The sequence below is a fragment of the Rhinopithecus roxellana genome, chromosome 19 (genome assembly GCF_007565055.1).
Source record: "Rhinopithecus roxellana isolate Shanxi Qingling chromosome 19, ASM756505v1, whole genome shotgun sequence".
Taxonomy (NCBI): Eukaryota; Metazoa; Chordata; class Mammalia; order Primates; family Cercopithecidae; genus Rhinopithecus; species Rhinopithecus roxellana.
This window is the reverse complement of record NC_044567.1, coordinates 50,810,722-50,828,836: the sequence shown is the minus strand read 5'-3', so window position 1 is coordinate 50,828,836 and position 18,115 is coordinate 50,810,722.

The window sequence follows — 18,115 nt, the reverse complement described above, 5'->3', positions numbered from 1 at the left end:
GATATATGAGTAGGGGCATGGTAGAGGTTGTGTGAGAATTCCCTCCTGGAGGTCATTACCAACCCCAAACGAGCTTTTCCAGATGCTCATCCTTCATCTCTGGGATTAGCAGAGAGAAGGTACGATAAATCCCCATTATTCCAATTGTCAGAGCCGGGTGAGCAGTCAGGGCAGCAGCTGCCAGGCCCATGGCCAGGTGGCCACAGAGCAGCTATCCCCTGCCTCTCTACAGAAGCCTCCCTACTTGCAGAGGTAGACAACTGTCCCAGCTCTCAGGAGCTGTAGGCTGAGTGAGGCATATGCCATCAGGACCAAAAGGAGTAGGCTCGTCTAGCTGGGCACTAGGTCAAGATCTGCCATGATGTCAGTACTTGAGAACCTTAGATGGTGTTTGGGAGGCCCACAGAACTGGACTTGTTCATGGACTTGCATTCTGGGGTGGGGGCAGGCATTGAACACATGGCTGCAAGTGTGCTGAGTGGTAGAAGGAGAAACTGCTGTGGGGTTCTGACAGTGGGGCCAGCCTCCCCTGGGGCTGAGAAATGACTCCCTGGTGATGTGAGTTTTAAGCTGATATTGAAGGATTAGTAAGAGGTAGGTAGGCTACTGATTTGGTTTTTCCCCAGCTGGTTCTTACTCCTTCCCAGGGGTGCAGTTTGGAAAGGGGAGATGGAGGTTGGAAAGTGGATGTGGAGAGAAACGTTGGGCTCAGAGCTTCCGGGATACCCTCCTGCCCGAAGAGGCAGCCAGGGCTACCCGATTCCTTTTGGTTGAGTTTTTCACTCCCTTGCAAATATGAAAGAACTTACACTTGTGTCACAACCCTAGCCTGGCCTTGCTTCAGCCTTTCTCAGGTCAATTCCTGAGATACAACCCACTTCAGACTTTGAACCCTCATTCTCTGAATGGTGGAAGCTGTTCTTCAAGAGCGCTTTCCCAACGCTCCCTCTCCTATTGCCTCTCCTGCTTGGATAACTGCCTAAACATTCCTTCAACACTAAGACTTTCCTTTATTCAGTGATTCATTTTTTTAAATTAATTAGCTATTTCTTGACGCCCTACTATGTGTCAGGCACTCGACCTCTGACTTGTCTCTACCTTGTTTCATGAGTCCATCACTCATTATATTATATTGATTATAATAGTCTAATGACGGGCCCTCAGCTTGTCTATCAGTCAATGGCCACTCAGGAGATAGGAACTATCCCAGGCATTTGAACGGAGAGAACGTAATACAAAAAATTTTAACTAGGTGTAAATTCATTAACCAGGTATCTGAAAAAGTGAAAGAGGACACTAAGGTGTTACAGAGATAGTAGCTACTACAGAAAGCATCCACTGTCCCTTGGGCTGGAGGAAAAAAGGTTGGGATTATTAAAATGCAGGAAGTTGGAGGAGGGGCCCTGTTGGGCTGGAGCTCAGACCTCTGAGAGGGAGATGCTGATGGGCTAGTACTGGTGTCTCTGAGCTCAACATAGGAGGGGTCCCATGGGGCTGGCTTCAGACCACTGAGAAGAGGGTGCCTCCCGGCTGGTGCTGGTATTTTGGTGGTAGGTGGTGGAATGCATACCACTGGTTCTGCAAGTGTTGGAAAAAACCATACTGAGTTCATCTGCTGCTTTAGGAAGGAACTACCTCTGCCAAGATGAAGCAGCACCACTGGGGTGAAGCTTCTAGGAATAAAAGCAGGCAGAAAGCCACCAGGAAGCGAACTGGAAGTCCTTTTTCTCTCCAGCCTTGCAACCTTCCCCTAGTGCCCCCTATTAGCAGAACCTAACGTTAACCCAGCTGGCAAGAAAATAGTATTGGCAGCAACAGCAGGCCAAAGCTGCACAGAGAAGGGTTGGTTTAAAATGGAAAGACAGTAACTTAATGATGAACACATATAAAACAGGTGACCCTTTATTTACCATACTTCCTTGGTGCCCAGAACAGTGATGGCTAGAGTGTGTTATTGGAAATACCTTGGATTTGGAGTAAATGGACCCATTTCTACCGCTTAATTTCAGTGTGACTTATTGGTCAAGTCATCAATATCTCTGAGCCTTCATTTTCTCATCTGTAAAATGGCGAAAAGAACCCCTGACCTACATACCTACCAATCTGCCTATCTTTGATGCAAGCAAGAAATCAGTGTAATAAAGCAAGTATGAGAACTTTGCACCTTGTATCCTGCCTCTCAAATGCAGCACAATGAATCAGTACTCAATAAAATACTCTTCCCCATGGAAGAAAATGTCAGTCTATTTAGGGTTTTGAACATCCTCTTAAAGAACATATCCCCCTGGAGACTTCAAGGTTCTTCTTATAAGCAAGAAAGGCACAAACCAGGCTGCGTGTCAGGGAAACTTTCCTGACAATGTGAACATTGTATGAAAGAAAGCAAGCCATTTCTTCTCAGAAATGAGGTTCTATTGCATAAGACATCTCAAACAGACTCAGACAAAACACTCGCAGCTTCGTGGCAGAGCTGGGGGTGAAGTTAGAGGGAATCAGGCGGCCCTTGTCCTTGGGGATGAACAGTCAGCACTGGTGAGTCTCTTTCCCACGTCTAATTTTGAGGCACATTTTACAGCTCCAGTGGCACTGTGTGGGTGTTGGAGACATTGCCTCTTCTCATCTTAATGATGTTTTGCTTTAACAGAGACATTTTGCTTCTTGGAGCTCTGCTTCCTTCTTCAAGGTAATAAGCCTCCCGGGATGCCCTGGGTGGGATTGGGAGCTTGCTCCCAGCTTTAGGCATATTGGCTGCCATGGAGCAGTGAGCAAAAACGGGGAGGGTCCTAAATCTACAGGATCATGTGTGGCCCAGTTTGACTGCTCCCACACATACTAATGGGTGACTGGGCCACAGATACCACACTTCTGAGGACTTTCAACATTCCGCTGCACACAACACACTCCTCCCCATCTCAGGGCCAGGGCACAGTTTTGCCTGGCCTTGTATTGACCGCTGCTGCATCCCACCTCCACAGACGCTGGGTAGGCAACAGTGTCAGATAACCTGGGATTCCAACCTGTCTCATTCTTGGTTGTTAACTTTGGACAGTTTTTTAAACTTCTGTCCCTTTGTTTCCCCAAAAGAAGAAATGGATGTCGGCAGGCTTAGTTCAGGTTCCCTTCTCTAATTCGCTCCTATGGTCCTGCCTAAATACTCATCAAAGCAATGTGCTCCAAAACTCATCCCTACCCTATGTGGCCTAAAGAATGTACTATGGAACTCCATTGCCCAGCAAATTAAATTTAAATTCCAAAGTCTCACATTCAGAGCTCTCTGTCATCTTAATCCATAGTTTCTATTCTTGCTCCTTCCTCTTAATATACTTATTTACCCCAACCAACATGGAATAGTTTGTAATCCCCAGCACTGAATGACATATTCTCCCATCCAAGCCACCACCCACAATACTCCCCTCATTCAGGAAGCTGGCCTCTTCCTTGTTCAACCCTGCTTGTTGAAATTTCCCCAGATCTTACCAACCTGAAAGCACTTCATCCTTCTTTGAGATGTTTTATTTTTTAACAGGGTTTATACACTACATTGATTTGTATGTTTTTTTTTTTAACTACAACTGAAGGAGAGCAAGCAACCAAGTAGATACAATAGACCAGGATTTGAATCTGGTCTATTGTGATATGTATATTCAGTACTTTACTGAAAAGATTATAGATAATGTATATAAAATTATGATCACAGTATCTAATAAAGGGTAGTGATTATTATCACACAGTATTAGGTACCTATTACACACTCAATGAAAATCTATTGGATTGATTTGAGTACCTGACATAGGGTTTGAAGCAATAATATTGGATGTAAAAGTTATAAATTGGTATTTTTAAGAATTGGATTTGTTTCAGATTTTAAAGCAACATGTACTCATTGTAGAAAATGTATAACATGTGTGCATGTGTATATAAAAAGGTAGGAGAAATGTCACTTATAATCTCACAATTCAGTGGTAATTACTCTTAACACATTATGTGTTTTTTTCAATTTTAAATGCATTGTATGTAGATGATCTCATACAAATATATAGTTTTGTTTCTAATGTTTGTATATGTCATAAATAAAGGTTAGAAACCTACTGTTTAAACTATTATAAAATAATATATGATAGTCATTTTAAATACAAAAAATATTAAAGCATTTAATTAAAATACTCAAATCTAACCTACTATACATATTTGGGGGTATTTTCTTCCAACCTTTTATAATTGCATTTTTGCTTACTTCAGGAATCATGATTAGAGTAAAAGCATTTTCCTATGCTATAAAACAATTTTCTGACATCGTTTTTGATGGTTACATAATATTTTACCCTACATAATTTGTTTAATCCTACCTTTATTTCTACATAGTTAGGATGTTTTTTACTTTTTTCCCATTATCAATACGTCTTCATCTGAATTTTAAATGTTTTCCTTAGGATAGGGAATGCAATTTTATCAACAATTTTTTAAAAGCCCGAATCGTAATGACTTAGAGTATGTTATCTCACATGACTAAAAGTGCAAATGAGGCTGTATTTGGATGAGTTAGTTCAGTGACTTGATGACATCATCAAGGACCCAGGCATCTTCCATCATTTTGCTCCTGTTTTCTTTAGTGCATGATGTGAATAGACATCATAACAAATGATTTACATATATTAGCTTCTTTCATCTTCACAGCATCCCTAAGAAGTGGGATCCTATTATTATTCTCATGGTAAGAATAAGGAAACAAGCTCAGCAAAGTACCTTGCCTAGGATCCCATGGCACAACATGTAAGAGATGGACCTGCTGAGGTTCCAGACATCATATCCTCACTCCATCACCCAGAAGGAGGGAAGGATCTAACTCTTCCTCTGTCTCTTCCCCACCTTTTTGATTTGATAAATTTCTGAGCTATGCAAAATTTGGAAGCATATTAGAATGAGCATCTGTATTCCCTTCTCTTCACTCATTGCTCACCATTTGCTGTGTTTGCTTCCTCTCCTCTCTCTCATTCTCTTTCTCTCTCCCAGCTGAAAGTGATTTGAAGGTATCATGGGCTCTATGTCTCTTTTTCAAAACTTTTAAAATTGAAATATGATATACTTGCACAAAGTATGTTTATTATATGTATGCAGTTTAATAGAATTCCACAAATTGATCACACCTGTGTAACCAGTGCTCCCCTCCTCTGAAATGTATAAAGGGTGATATTGAAAAGAAAAAGTTCATTTGGTAAGAAAGAAAAGAGGAAGAGGCCAGGCAGGGTGGCTCACACCTGTAATCCCAACAATTTAGGAGGCCAAGACAGGTGGATAACTGAAGGTCAGGTGTTCAAGACCAGCCTGGCCAACATGGTGAAACCTCGTCTCTACTAAAAAACACAGATATATACAAGAATTAGCCAGGCATGGTGGCACATGCCTGTTGTCCCAGCTACTAGGGAGGCTGAGGCAGGAGAATCCCTTGAACCCAGAAGGTGGAGGTTGCAGTGAGTTGAGATGGCGCCACTGCACTCCAGCCTGGGTGACAGAGTGAGACTCTACCTAAAAAAAAAGAAAAGAAAAAAGAGGAAAGAATAGGTGTAGCATATTGGCACCCACAGCATCTGCTGCTGCATCATCTCAGTGACCGTGCTTTCTTTCTTAAGCTGGAAACGGAAATTGGCCACAGAGCATAAAGGAGTGAGGACCATGGTAATACAGCACAGGAAGGCACAGTTTCCAGGTCACCATAGACTTTGGAGTCAGAGAGTCCTGGATTGAAATCTCAGTTCTACCTTTTATATGCTTTATGATCTTAAGCAAGATATTTATCCTCACAGAGCCTCATTTTCTTCATCTGTGCAATGGAAATAATAACAGGACCTACCGCCGAGGGCCACTGTGAAGGCGGAAGGAGTTAGTATTTGTAAATCATTTACTATGTTACCCAATTTATAGTGTGCACTCTAGAAATGATACCTGTTGTTATTATTATTACTAATCATAATAATCTTGCCAAATATATGTTATTACTATTCTTGTTTACAATGGAGAAAATGGGGCCGGGCGCGGTGGCTCACGCCTGTAATCCCAGCACTGTGGGAGGCCGAGACGGGCGGATCACAAGGTCAGGAGATCGAGACCATCCTGGCTAACACGGTGAAACCCCGTCTCTACTAAAAATGCAAAAAATTAGCCGGGCGTGGCGGCGAGCGCTTGTAGTCCCAGCTGCTTGGGAGGCTGAGGCAGGAGAATGGCGGGAATCCGGGAGGCGGAGCTTGCAGTGAGCCGGGATGGCGCCACTGCACTCCAGCCTGGGCCACAGAGCGAGACTCCGTCTCAAAAAAAAAAAAAAAAAAAAAAAAAAGAAAATGGATGGCCTGAGAGGTAAAGAGATTAATTGAGTAATAAGTAGCAGAGCCAGGATTCACAATCAGGTTTTTCTGGCTCTACACTTGTTACCTCCCAATGAATAGATCAGGCCTGGACAAATGGGGGACTAAATCATACCTCTGAAGATCAATTTGTTAACTGACAGTTTTATAATAAGAGATGTAACTGCTAAGCAGTCATTGAGCTGGTGCCAGCAGGCCAGCATTTGCTTCTTCCCGAAAAGAAAGTGCAAACGGCAACAGGAATGGTGCTAAAATGGCTGGAGCTGCCTTCAGGACCACCCAGCACCCCAGCCCTTACAGATTCTCCAGACAGCACTGGACCCAGATGAGGGGACCCAGGGTCTCATCAGGACTTTTCTTCTGACCTTTCAGGTGACTGTCATTGGTCCCTTCCTCTCTGCGAACTTTGGCCTCCACATGGCCAAGGCAGTGGGCATGGGGAGTTCTGGTGGAGGCGATGTCTGTGGACCTGGCTTGCTTCAGCAAGCTGGGACTCCAGGTCCCCACTCATTGCTGCCTCATCTCCCAACCCCACCTTCCCTTCAGTATTCAGAAGGGGGATTCGTCGTTTGCGTTTTTTATAACTCACTTCTCTATTGCTTTATTACTTTTCCAGTGACAGGCAGCAGAATAGAGTTTGTCTTGATATTGGCTGAGGGAACGTGGTCTGCATTTATTACAAAATCTGATTTCATTTTGGTTTTACTTCTTTTTGTGTATGGGGGAGGAGGCCTGATCCTCCTGTAGGTCAGCTCCAGCTGGAGGAGTGGGCCAAATTACCTGGCAGCCTCTGGGTCCACACTGAGAGTGGGCAGGCCCTCCCTGGTAATCAACTCTAGAGGTGCTTGGGCTGAGAGGGAAATTGAAGTCACCAGGAAGGCCACGCAGCAAGAGTGCCTGATTGGAGACAATGGCCCTGAAGAGTCTTCCTAATACACCCTCTGAGGTAGCTGCTTCTGACTATGGTTCAGCCTCTTAGAGCCCTCTGCCTCTGGCAGCCTCGGTACTGTTCTTCTCCAAGACCCAGGCCTTGAAGGAGGCACAGTCAGACTTAGCTTGAGTCTTGATTCAGCCACTCACCAAGGATCAGGATCTGGGGTTGGCCACACTAGAATTCAAAAGTGGACACTCTGATTTTGAGGCACATCTCTAGGTTCTCGGAGTTTTCATTTCTCACTGGGAACTGTAGACAGTAACTTCTGTCTTGGAGAATAATAAAACAGTAATTAATCCTCACTAAGCCTTTGCTAGGTGCCAGGCACTGTGCTAAGCGCTTTCTATGACTATCTCTTCCATCTTGTACAACCATTTGATAAGATTGGTACCAAATATGACCCCACATTTATAGATGAGGAAACAGAGGATCATATATGCCAAGAACTTTGCACATCTGTCCAATTAGGCTGGCAAGCAGGCCTATGGAATTTGAAGGAGGACATGATGCATGGTTTGTAAAAATGGACCTAATGTGTATTTTTAAATAATCCTCATTAATTCTTTTGATTCCTTGGAATAAAATAAGAAATCATAGACATCCAAGGCAGCATAGAAAGGGTGTGCAGTACCTTTAATTTTTCTAAAAATAAAACATAAATTTACAAAAGCACAGTCACTTATTGTGGAAGAATCTATTGAGTATCTTCTGTGTCCAGCATGGTGCCAGGCTATGCAGATTTGAGTCGGACAAGCCATGGTCAGGCCTGGGTAAACTGCTAATGTATGGCCAGCAAACAGCTAGGGGGCAGTGTGACATCTGCACTGGGCAGGGTCCACAGAGAAGTGACCAATCCTCTCTCATGCCATGAGAGATTTTCCCAAAAGACATAGCACAATCAGTTTGTGTCCACAAAGGATTCCTATCATGCTGAAGAAAACTCACCCACAAGTCAAGTTAGTTAAACTTTGACCCACCACTTGTTTTTGCATGACATTTACATTTTTAAACAGATGAAAAAAATCGAAAGAAGAAGAATGTTTTGTGCCACATGAACATATATGAAACTGAAGTGTAGATGTCCATTTATAAAGACATGCCAGAACACAGTTCCACTCATTTGTTTACAAATCGTCTGTGGCTGCTTTCATGGTCCAGTGAAAGAGTAAGTAGTTGTAATAAAGACCCTTTGGCCTGCTTACCTAAAAGATCTACTTTCTGGCCCTTCAGAAAAGAAGTTTGACAACTTCTGCTGTAAGTCATTGTCTTCTTCTTCATCCTCTTTTACCTTGGTGCTTTTATCTTCATGCAATGTCCACTGTCTCCTTCCCTTGCTTTGTCTAATCCTCCCAATCACAGTGTAAGGTAGGCATTGACAATCTTTTGCTCAAACTGAGGATCCAAGAGGAAAAGTCATTTGCCAAAGTCCACAGCTACTAAGCAGGGAAGCCAGGACAGGTCTTGGATTCCAGGTTTTCTAAAGCCAGGGCCAGTCCTCACACCTTCTCTGTGCAGTACAGACTAAGTGTTTGAGGCCATGGCACCATGCGATCAGAGGCCAGGTGGCGTTTGAGGTGTGAGTCTGTGATCCTGGCGGGAGTGGGCACCCCAGGGCAGAAACCTTCCATCTGGAGGATTAGGTGACCTTAAGGTCCCTTTCAACTCCCTAAGCCCATGATTGTGTGATCTCTGGCCAGTTCTGCAGAGGGCTAGGCCCCATGCCATCTCTAAAGGCTTCACTGACAAAATGAGGCTCCTGCAGGAGCCTGGATCCCCACGCTTCAGCCAGACTCTCCGGAGCTCTGTGGTGCTGAGTGAGGCTCAGAGCACTGAATTTGTTTCTCCAGATAATTTGTCTTTGCAGAATGAGGTAAAGCAGCATGGAGACAGCAGAGGTCAAGTTCAGCTTGTGGATTATCAGCCACCTCTGTTCTTCCTCCCACGCAGGAGTGTTTCCTTCTGTCCCATCAGAGACCAGCCCTTAGCACCCACCTAGCACAGTACAGTGGAAGTTGGATGGACCTAGATTCAAACCCTGATCCTGCCACTTACAGGCTTCAAGATTCAGTCAAGGGGCTGCCAATATCTTTCACCCTCCACATCCTATTCTCCAAAATGGAAATAATAGAGTGTTTAGTTAGCACTTAGGATCAAGAAGAGATACATCATCTAAAGTACCTAGAATATCCAGTAAATATTAGTTATAATCTTAATTCATATTTAAAGCAATAAGAAACTGAAAATATTTAACACTGGTAAAAATACATAATATGTGACTCAGAACAACCCCATCCAAACAAAGAAAGAAAAATACCTTCAGCTTGATGGTCCTCTTTGACCAGAAAATAAAATTGAACACCACTTATATTTGTGCTTTAGGCCCTCCAGATATTTTCAGAATTCATCTCTTTGAAGGATGGTGGAAATTCATTCATCTTCATCCTCAATGGATCCTAAGTTATTGGACTGCTATCCAGTCCCCAATGTAACATGCATTCTTTGTGGCTTTTGCATGCGAATGTCCCTTTGCCTGAGCTTTCTTTCTCCACTTCTCTGTTTTGTGAACTCCTACTTATCCTTCAAAACCCAACTCAAATGTAACTACTTCTATGATACCTTCCTGTACCCTTAATTCCTCTTCTGTGTTCCCACAGCACCTTATACATGAGTCTTATTAGAGCATGTAATCTATTGTAATTGAGTTCACTGTTGATGTTGGAATCTTTAAGGCCTAAGTAGAGGTCCCACTAAGAGCACTAATTAGAGCAAAACACTAATGGAGCTGTGCTCCTTTTCCTGGAGAATCTGCCTGTGTCTCCACAGAACAGGCAACACTCTCACTACTCCTGCCTAGAGGGAAGGAAGGCACAGTCTGGAGTGGCGAAGATAGATCTCCCCATGAGATGGTGCTAATAGTTTTCCTTTGATTTTACTTTTCCATCTTGATTAAAAATATGTGATGTTTACACTGCTACAGGGCAGATGGAACTGTGAATTGCTTTACAATCTACACATCAGATTTCATGTCCTCTCTTATTTCATGTTCCATCAGATTTCCAAACCTTTGGTTCTCCTCTATTACTCAGTGGAACTCAGAACTTTATAATAATAATCTTAGTGGGTGCAGGTGCAGGGAAGGGCAGATCAGGGATGTGGATGCAGAGGACATATATGCCCCATCTCCTCTACTTCACCCCATCCTGTCACACTAACATCCTCCCGCATCCTTCTGGGAGCTCCCCAATCTTAGTTCAAGTCTGGTTTCCTGGCCCTGTCTCTGCTACTCCTTCCTATATGTATGCCGATCTATGCCAGCTTTATCCATGGACCTTGTCCCCTGGCCCCACCTTCTCAATGGCCCCACATGGAACTGCCTATTCCTAGTGTTGCTTCCCTTCATTTTCACTCTGGGTTTAGTCTCTCTGAATAGGACAGCCTTCTCCATCTCTCCTTGCTCCCTCCCTTCCCAGCTGTGGTGAGCCCCACTAGCCTATGAGTCCTAGAGGGCAGTGAACATGTCTCATTCATTTCTATATGAACACACAGCAGTGAGCACTGTGCCTGCACACAGAGGGTATTCACTGATTGTTAAATGAATCAATGAATGCACAAATGAACAAATGACTAAGTCTTGATGACCGTGCATTTAATAGGTCTTTATTTGTTCAGAAGAGGTCTGATTCAAGGCCAGGCTAAACAGTTTCCACCTTTTTTTAGCATTCAAAGAAACGTTGGCACTTTTGCCACAGCAGAGGGCACTGTGACTTCCCTCCAGCCTCAGGCCCCCCAGACCCCCAACCTATTCCAATCGTCTTTCACCCATGGTGAGATGACAAGAGAAGGATTCTCAAAAGATGGACAGATAGCAACATCACCAGCCTTCTGACTATCTCCAAATAAGAGATTTCATATACTTATACAGGTCTATGTGCAGGATCTTGAGCTGCAGTGGCTGCCTTGACTGTGACGTGGAGATCAAAGCGACCAGTAATAGGATCTGGTCCCTTCCTCCAATTCACCACTTAGGAGGTGCATAGTGCCTTAATCACAGTTAATGATCCACCTGCCTAGTGGCATGTCATATGCTAAGGTCTGATGGTCTCTGACTTCCTTCTTGCCTGCTGGGGGATGTTTCCCAAGCACCATGAATGGGATTTCCCTGTCAGAATCTAATTGTGGATCTTTATGCTTTAATCTCATTGCCTTGTCCACTTTGAGACTTGTGGCCAGTGGGGCATGAATTCCACTTATCAGGGCCTGCTTTATTGTTTCCGAGACTGCCTGCTGCTCTGGCCAGAAGCTGGCTCTGGATGCAAGCAAATCGTTGGAAAGTGGATTGATGTAACTTTGTGGGGAGCTGAGTCAGATCACGGAGCTTCTTGTTGCCAAACTTTCAGGGAGACCTAAACAGACCTGGCAAAAGCTTTGTGAGATTCATTTAGGTCACCATGGTGTCCCCTGCCACCGAAGCCATATGCAGCCTAAATCAAGAGGCTCAAGGCTCAGAAGGCATTCTCAATCTTAGCTCTGAACTGCCCTCTTCATCTGCTTGCTACATCTAAGCCTGCTGATTTGGGCCTTCTTGGTTAGCAATATTGTTGCTTCTCCCATTTTTATTTCTCTTATCCTTTGTATTTGTCCTCTAGTACCATTTTCCTGGCTCTAAACTTATTTTCTGCTAAACCAATTGTGCCTCCTTATTCCATCTGAGTTAACAGCCCTCCTGGTCACGACCCTAATGCTGCTCTGTATCAGTGAGCCCACCAGTCCTGAGACCACCAGGAAAAAAAAAAAAAAGGGGGTAAGCCTTTATGCCCGTGCTGAGCTTTGAGGTTGTGAATGTGTTACCCATTTCACTTCTCTGGCAGGCAATTCTGTGAAATCGACATTATAACCCCCTTTCTAAGATGGGAAAACTGAGGTTCGGGATGTTAAGTGACTGCGGATCACGACTTCACATTGGAAAAGCTGCACCTTGAGGTTTCAAGCCAAGCTGCTGCCCCTGGCATCAGCCTCTGTCTTCTACAGAGTTGCCCTACAGAAGGCAGTAGCAATCACATGAGATCATACTTAAATTAGGCATCCGCTCAGCCCTTAAGAGCTGGTACACAGTTTCTAGTGGATCCTCAGCAACCCTTGGCAGGACAATGGTCTTTTTTTATTGGGAAACAAATGTTTAACTTCAGGAGAGACTCAGAGAGGGGTGAGGGAAGCAGAAAAGATGGTGTCCCAGCCAGTCCATTTTACACAGTGGTGAAGATTACCATCAGATCTACCTCCATCACAGTCCTCCATCACATGGCCCAGAGGGACGGAGGCCACAACAACTGCAGCCTTGAGTCTGGTAGCACTTTGCAGTGTGCAATGGACTTTCAGCATGATTAGCTCATCTCATTCTCAGGACATCTGTCTGGCAGGGCAACCCTGAAGAGCAGGCAGGGCAGAAATGTTTCACTTTGGCACAGAAAGAAAGCATAGCTCAGAGACTAGCCCACATCATATGCTCCTGGAACCCTGTTTTCTTGGCACTCCCCTGACTCACCTACCTCTCCCCACAGGTTTTCCTCTCCATCCAGCCCTACTCGATTGCCTCAGCCTCACCTCCTTTCTCCACTTCTTCCTACTTTTGTCTACTTGCTTCTCCCTCTGAGCACCTGTGTCCTCTCTGAACCACTACGGATGTTTTGATGCATTCCTAATCATCAAGCCTCCTTCTTGAGGCTAATGAGATAGAGATATGAAAGTTCATGCTAAGCTGGCACTGTTTCTTCTGCTATTGCTGCCCAGGGCTGGGTAATCTCATAGGATTTCTCCTCCACAGAAAGCTCAGACCCTATCGGGTCACACCCTCAAAATACAGGTGAATCAGATATTATCTGTCCATGGAAGTGCAAGGAAAATAAGCAATCTTAAACGTAGGTATTGAGTGGAAGTGGTCGATAAATTGCCGCTGAAAATTCAGAAACATCAGCAAGTCCTTATACAGGTTTTCAGACAGAACTTGTGATACCACCTGAGTAATCTGAAAACCTCAAGACAAGAATTTCTTTTAGAGTAACTCAGGTTGTCAAAAGCTGACACAAATCCTATCTAGGATCTGCCTTCATCCTCAGACGCAAGTGGTTTCCACAAATAAACCTCTAAGAATTTTTATAGTTAAAAATAACTGAATTACAAGGAAACAAAACACTCCGAGGGTGAATCAGAAGAAGCAACTGCAAGCACTGAACTGCCTGAATCTCAGCTTCCTCACCAATAAAACGGGGATAACAATACTCACCCTACCAAGGTGGTGCGTGGATTAAGAGATCAGGTGCATGTAATGTATTTAGCACAAGGCCTGGTGTGTACAGCGGATGCACAGTGAGAGCTAGCAGCTGTGGTTATTTTCTCCGGTTTTTTTTTTTTTTTTTTTTTTTTTACTATTATCTTTCAATGAATGTTGGCTTCTTTCTCCTATATTTTCACTCATGCACAGGCAAAAGAAAGTCAATGTAAATGGAAAAATTGCAGGATTTGGTGTCAGGAGGTTTAAATTTGAATCCAAGTCTCTTAACCTCCCAGGGTCTGCAGCCTCAGCTGTGAATTGGGACAGAGTTACTTGCACCTGCTCTTACTGGGCAAGGTTGTTTTGAGGATGAAATGCAGGGAGGGCTGTGGAAGCACTCTGCAAACTATAAAGTGCCGTGTAAATGTCGCCTGATCATATTCTCTTAATTTCTTCCATTGTCTCCCATTTTGTGTCTCTCCTGAAACATGTGGTGTAGGGAGTTTTCAAAGATGAAGTGGGGACATAAGGGCAGGTGGGGAATGGGTTCTCATTCTGTGGTTTCTCCATTACAATATCAACCTTCTTCCCTGGGCTTCTACTCTTTCTCCCTTGCAGGGGCAAAGACAAATAGACTAATACCTTATATTTTTACTGTACTGGATGATAAAAGAATAAAAGGCTGATCCAGAATTCAGAAGTTCCATTCTATCATTTCCTCATTGTGTGACCTTAGATCATTTCTTTTTCTGGCCTTAGCTTTCACATATATAGAATAGATACAATAGTACCTACCTCATAATCACATGAAATTGCATGAAATTAAATGAAATTTTGTTTGGAAGATAAAAGGTTGGAACTTACACCTTCTAAGATCTTTTGCAAAGTTAACATCCTGAGACTTTGGGAGGGAGAAATGCTTCTGGAATGGTGATTCCCAACTATTACTGGAGAGAGCCTAGGTCTGAAAGCCATATAGGTGAGTTCCTCCTTGCGACTTTGGGGTCAGCCCTGTGACACAGAGCACATTTTCTAAAACTGGGATGGTAGTTGGCCTTCATTGCTCTGCTGATGAAGCTAAGTACAGCCCTTGCCTCCAGAGCTGTTCAACTTGAACCATGTCTTTGCAACACACACCATCTTCCTCTAGCAAAATATGAAGAAATGAAAAAACTTGACCCCTGACTTCAGGGCCCCAATTTGTCTCTGCCACTTGTTTCCATAGTGATTATCACTGAGAGATGATCCGCCACTCATTAATCTGTGACTTCGTGTTCCCTGTCCAATTCCTGCCTCCCGCACACTCTCACGTCACCCAACCAGAAAAAGGGCAGCTTCTGTAAAGGAGAAAAGGAGCTGGAAGGCAGAGGGTCTGAGTTCTGGCCTTGGCTCTTCCATTGGCTGTTGTGGGAACTTGAGTTAGACCCTGTACTTCTCTGGGTCTCAATTTCTTCATCTGTGAAAAAAGGGCTCCATCCGTAGGTGACTTCCACAGGTTCTAAGACATTCTAGGACAGAGGGCACATCCCTATTTGGGCCTAGGAGGGGTTGAGTTTCCCTCTTCAGCATGAGAAGGAGGTGAACAGTGATGATGCTGCCGCAGGAACCCACTTATCAAGTTGTGACTGTGACACTTGGATTCCCCAGCTCCCCAAGGGCTTTCAGGCATTGCTCAAGTTACCCCATCCAGCTTTGGTACCTTTTCTGCCTTCTCCCTTCTTCCCCAACTGGCGACCTCTCATCTGTCCTTGGAAACTTCACCCAACTGTTGTCTCTTCCTGCAGCCTACTCAAAACCCCTAGCTTCCTGCCAGTCTTGTCCAGACACGTCATTTATTTGTTCCTGGTAGACGTATATTCTAGCCCTTAAAATGCTCTGTGGGAATGTTGTGTCCATATATCTCCCCAACAACACCTGCCTTCCTAGCCTGAGTTGCCCCGGGGTGGTAGTAACTGCAGCCAGACAGCCTTTTTCTGGCTCAACGTGGAAGCTGCAGGCTCACAGCTGCATCCTGCCTGTCCCCGTGCAAGTGCCTTCTGATTTCAGACTCCAGCCATGAGCAAACCTCTCTCTTATGCCCCAGGCAGAAGTACAGGGGATCCCCTCCCAAACTCCCTTTGGCCTCCTTTTTATTCCTTTATTATTCCATTGCTCCACTCTGAGCCAACATAGATAGAAATAGCCACTGCTATGTGGGCTGGCCTCTCTCTGGACCACTGCTGCTGTCCCAGTTTCTTTGCCCCCAGTGGAGAAGATGCTGAGCCAGAGACCCCCAGCTCCCTCTATCCACTTCCACTGGATGTAGCTGCATCTCTAAGTCTGGGGCTGAGAGCAGATGAGGTCTCTACTGGCCTTTCTCTTGGGGTCCCACTTGGGATGAGCCACCCGGGCTCCGGGATGCTGCTTTGGATAGGGTGGGATTCCTTTTCAGCCCCTGGGAAGCCCCTGGTGGTGCAGTAGGGCTTCCTCCCTTGCAGTGCCTGCACCCTTTTTGCCACCACTCTAGGTTCATCCTGCCTGATCCTATCTGGGATGGGGCAGATCCACTGCTTTTCCTCCTATCACATCTGGGAGAGGGATGATCTGAAAGACTCTCCTATCAGCATGCCCTGCAACTGTCCTTCCTGCTCATCCCTGAACCACTCACTAGGACACCCTGGCAGGGTTGGAGGCTCATCTGGCCCCTCATGAGGTTCCACCACAGTTGAGCTCCCCTAGACTCCTGCACTTAGACTCCTAACTGGTAATGCTGCATCAGCTCTTGGCCCCACATTCTCCACTCTGCCCGACATCCAGGAAGATCTTTTCCTGTTGCTCATCTGACACTGCCAGTCGCTGCCTGAGCACTTAGATAGCTCTTTGCTGCATTTAGAATGGAATACAAACACCTTAGCCTGGCCCTGGAGGCTGTGCTTGGCCTCAAGCCCACTCCTTCTGGACTATAGCTGCCCTGGCTTTCTTTCTGTTTTCCAGGGAGCAGGCCACGGGGCGGTCATATGCCCTATAGTGCACAACCACTCACCATCCTTTGAGTCTCAGGTCAAACACCAAGCTTTCCTTGGCACCCCAAGACTAGATCAGATCCCCCATTGTGTTCTTTAAAATACTCTGTGTTTTGCTTAACAGTCTTGTCTCAATTTGCAAAGATTTGTGTATTGTGATTATGTGAGAGATAACTATGTCCCCTGCTAGGATCCAAGCTCTGGGAAGCCAGGAACTACATTTTTGTCAACCGTTTTATCTCCAGCACTGCACCTACTACAGTGCATTGTTGTGTTCAATTTAATGTAAAAGGAAGGAAGGAAGGAAGGAAGGAAGGAAGGAAGGAAGGAAGGAAGGAAGGAAGGAAGGAAGGAAGGAAGGCTGGCCCTGCCCTTCCTTTGGGCAAATAAGAACTCTGATCTCCTCAGTAGTGACCAGCAGCACCAGCCACTCCCAAATGCCCTATTTACACCTGTGTTTAAAGGGAGCTACTGGCCGGGTACGGTGGCTCAAGCCTGTAATCCCAGCACTTTGGGAGGCCGAGACGGGTGGATCATGAGGTCAGGAGATCGAGACCATCCTGGCGAACAGGGTGAAACCTCATCTCTACTAAAAAAATACAAAAAACTAGCTGGGCGAGGTGGCGGGCGCCTGTAATCCCAGCTACTCGGGAGGCTGAGGCAGGAGAATGGCGTAAACCCGGGAGGCGGAGCTGGCAGTGAGCTGAGATCAGGCCACTGCACTCCAGCGTGGGCGACAGACCGAGACTCCGTCTCAAAAAAAAAAGGGAGCTACTGCAGCAGGGACAGAACTCATGTGTGGAGTGAAGGAAGGAGGGAGGGGGTTATGTATCACTCATATCCGAACCCACAGTGCAATTTATGTATGCTCTGCCTTTAGGCCTGCTGTGGGGTCCTCAATCCTGAGATTTAGGCCTTGCTCAGTGATGAGTGGCACTAGATGATAGAGATGCTTCAGCGTGATCCCTCTGGGAACTGCTGTTGCAGCCAAGTGATGGAACAGTCTGGCCAACCAGCTTCTACAGGGAACCTAGAATATGTTAAAGATTACCATAGAAATCATGGAGTGAACCAGTCTGAACTCCTCACTCATGATAAACTCATGATAAAGCCAACTTACCGATCAGGAGGGGACAGGAAGTGGAATAGAAACCTCACAGTCCTCAGAGTTGGGCACGCTGCCTAGTTAGGGTTGTCTGCTGGCCCCATGACCTTGGACAATGGCTTACCTAGAGTAGCTTAGGTACTCCCAGGTTGAGGTGAGAAATTAAAGGAGAGGATGCATGAGTATGTAGGGTAGACCCTTTTCTCCTCCTCTTCTTTCTTTCATCCCTGCCATTATTGACATCGAAGTTCTCAGGAATCACCTTGATGAGATGACTGACGCCCTGCTCTTCCTTTAGGCAAATAAGAACCCTGGTCTCCTCAGTGGTGACCAGCAGCGCCAACCACTTCCAAATGCCCTATTTACAACCTATGTTTAAAGGGAGCTACTGCAGCAGGGACAGAACTCATGTGTCCCATGAGCCAGATTCAGAGGAAAGCATTGCTGACC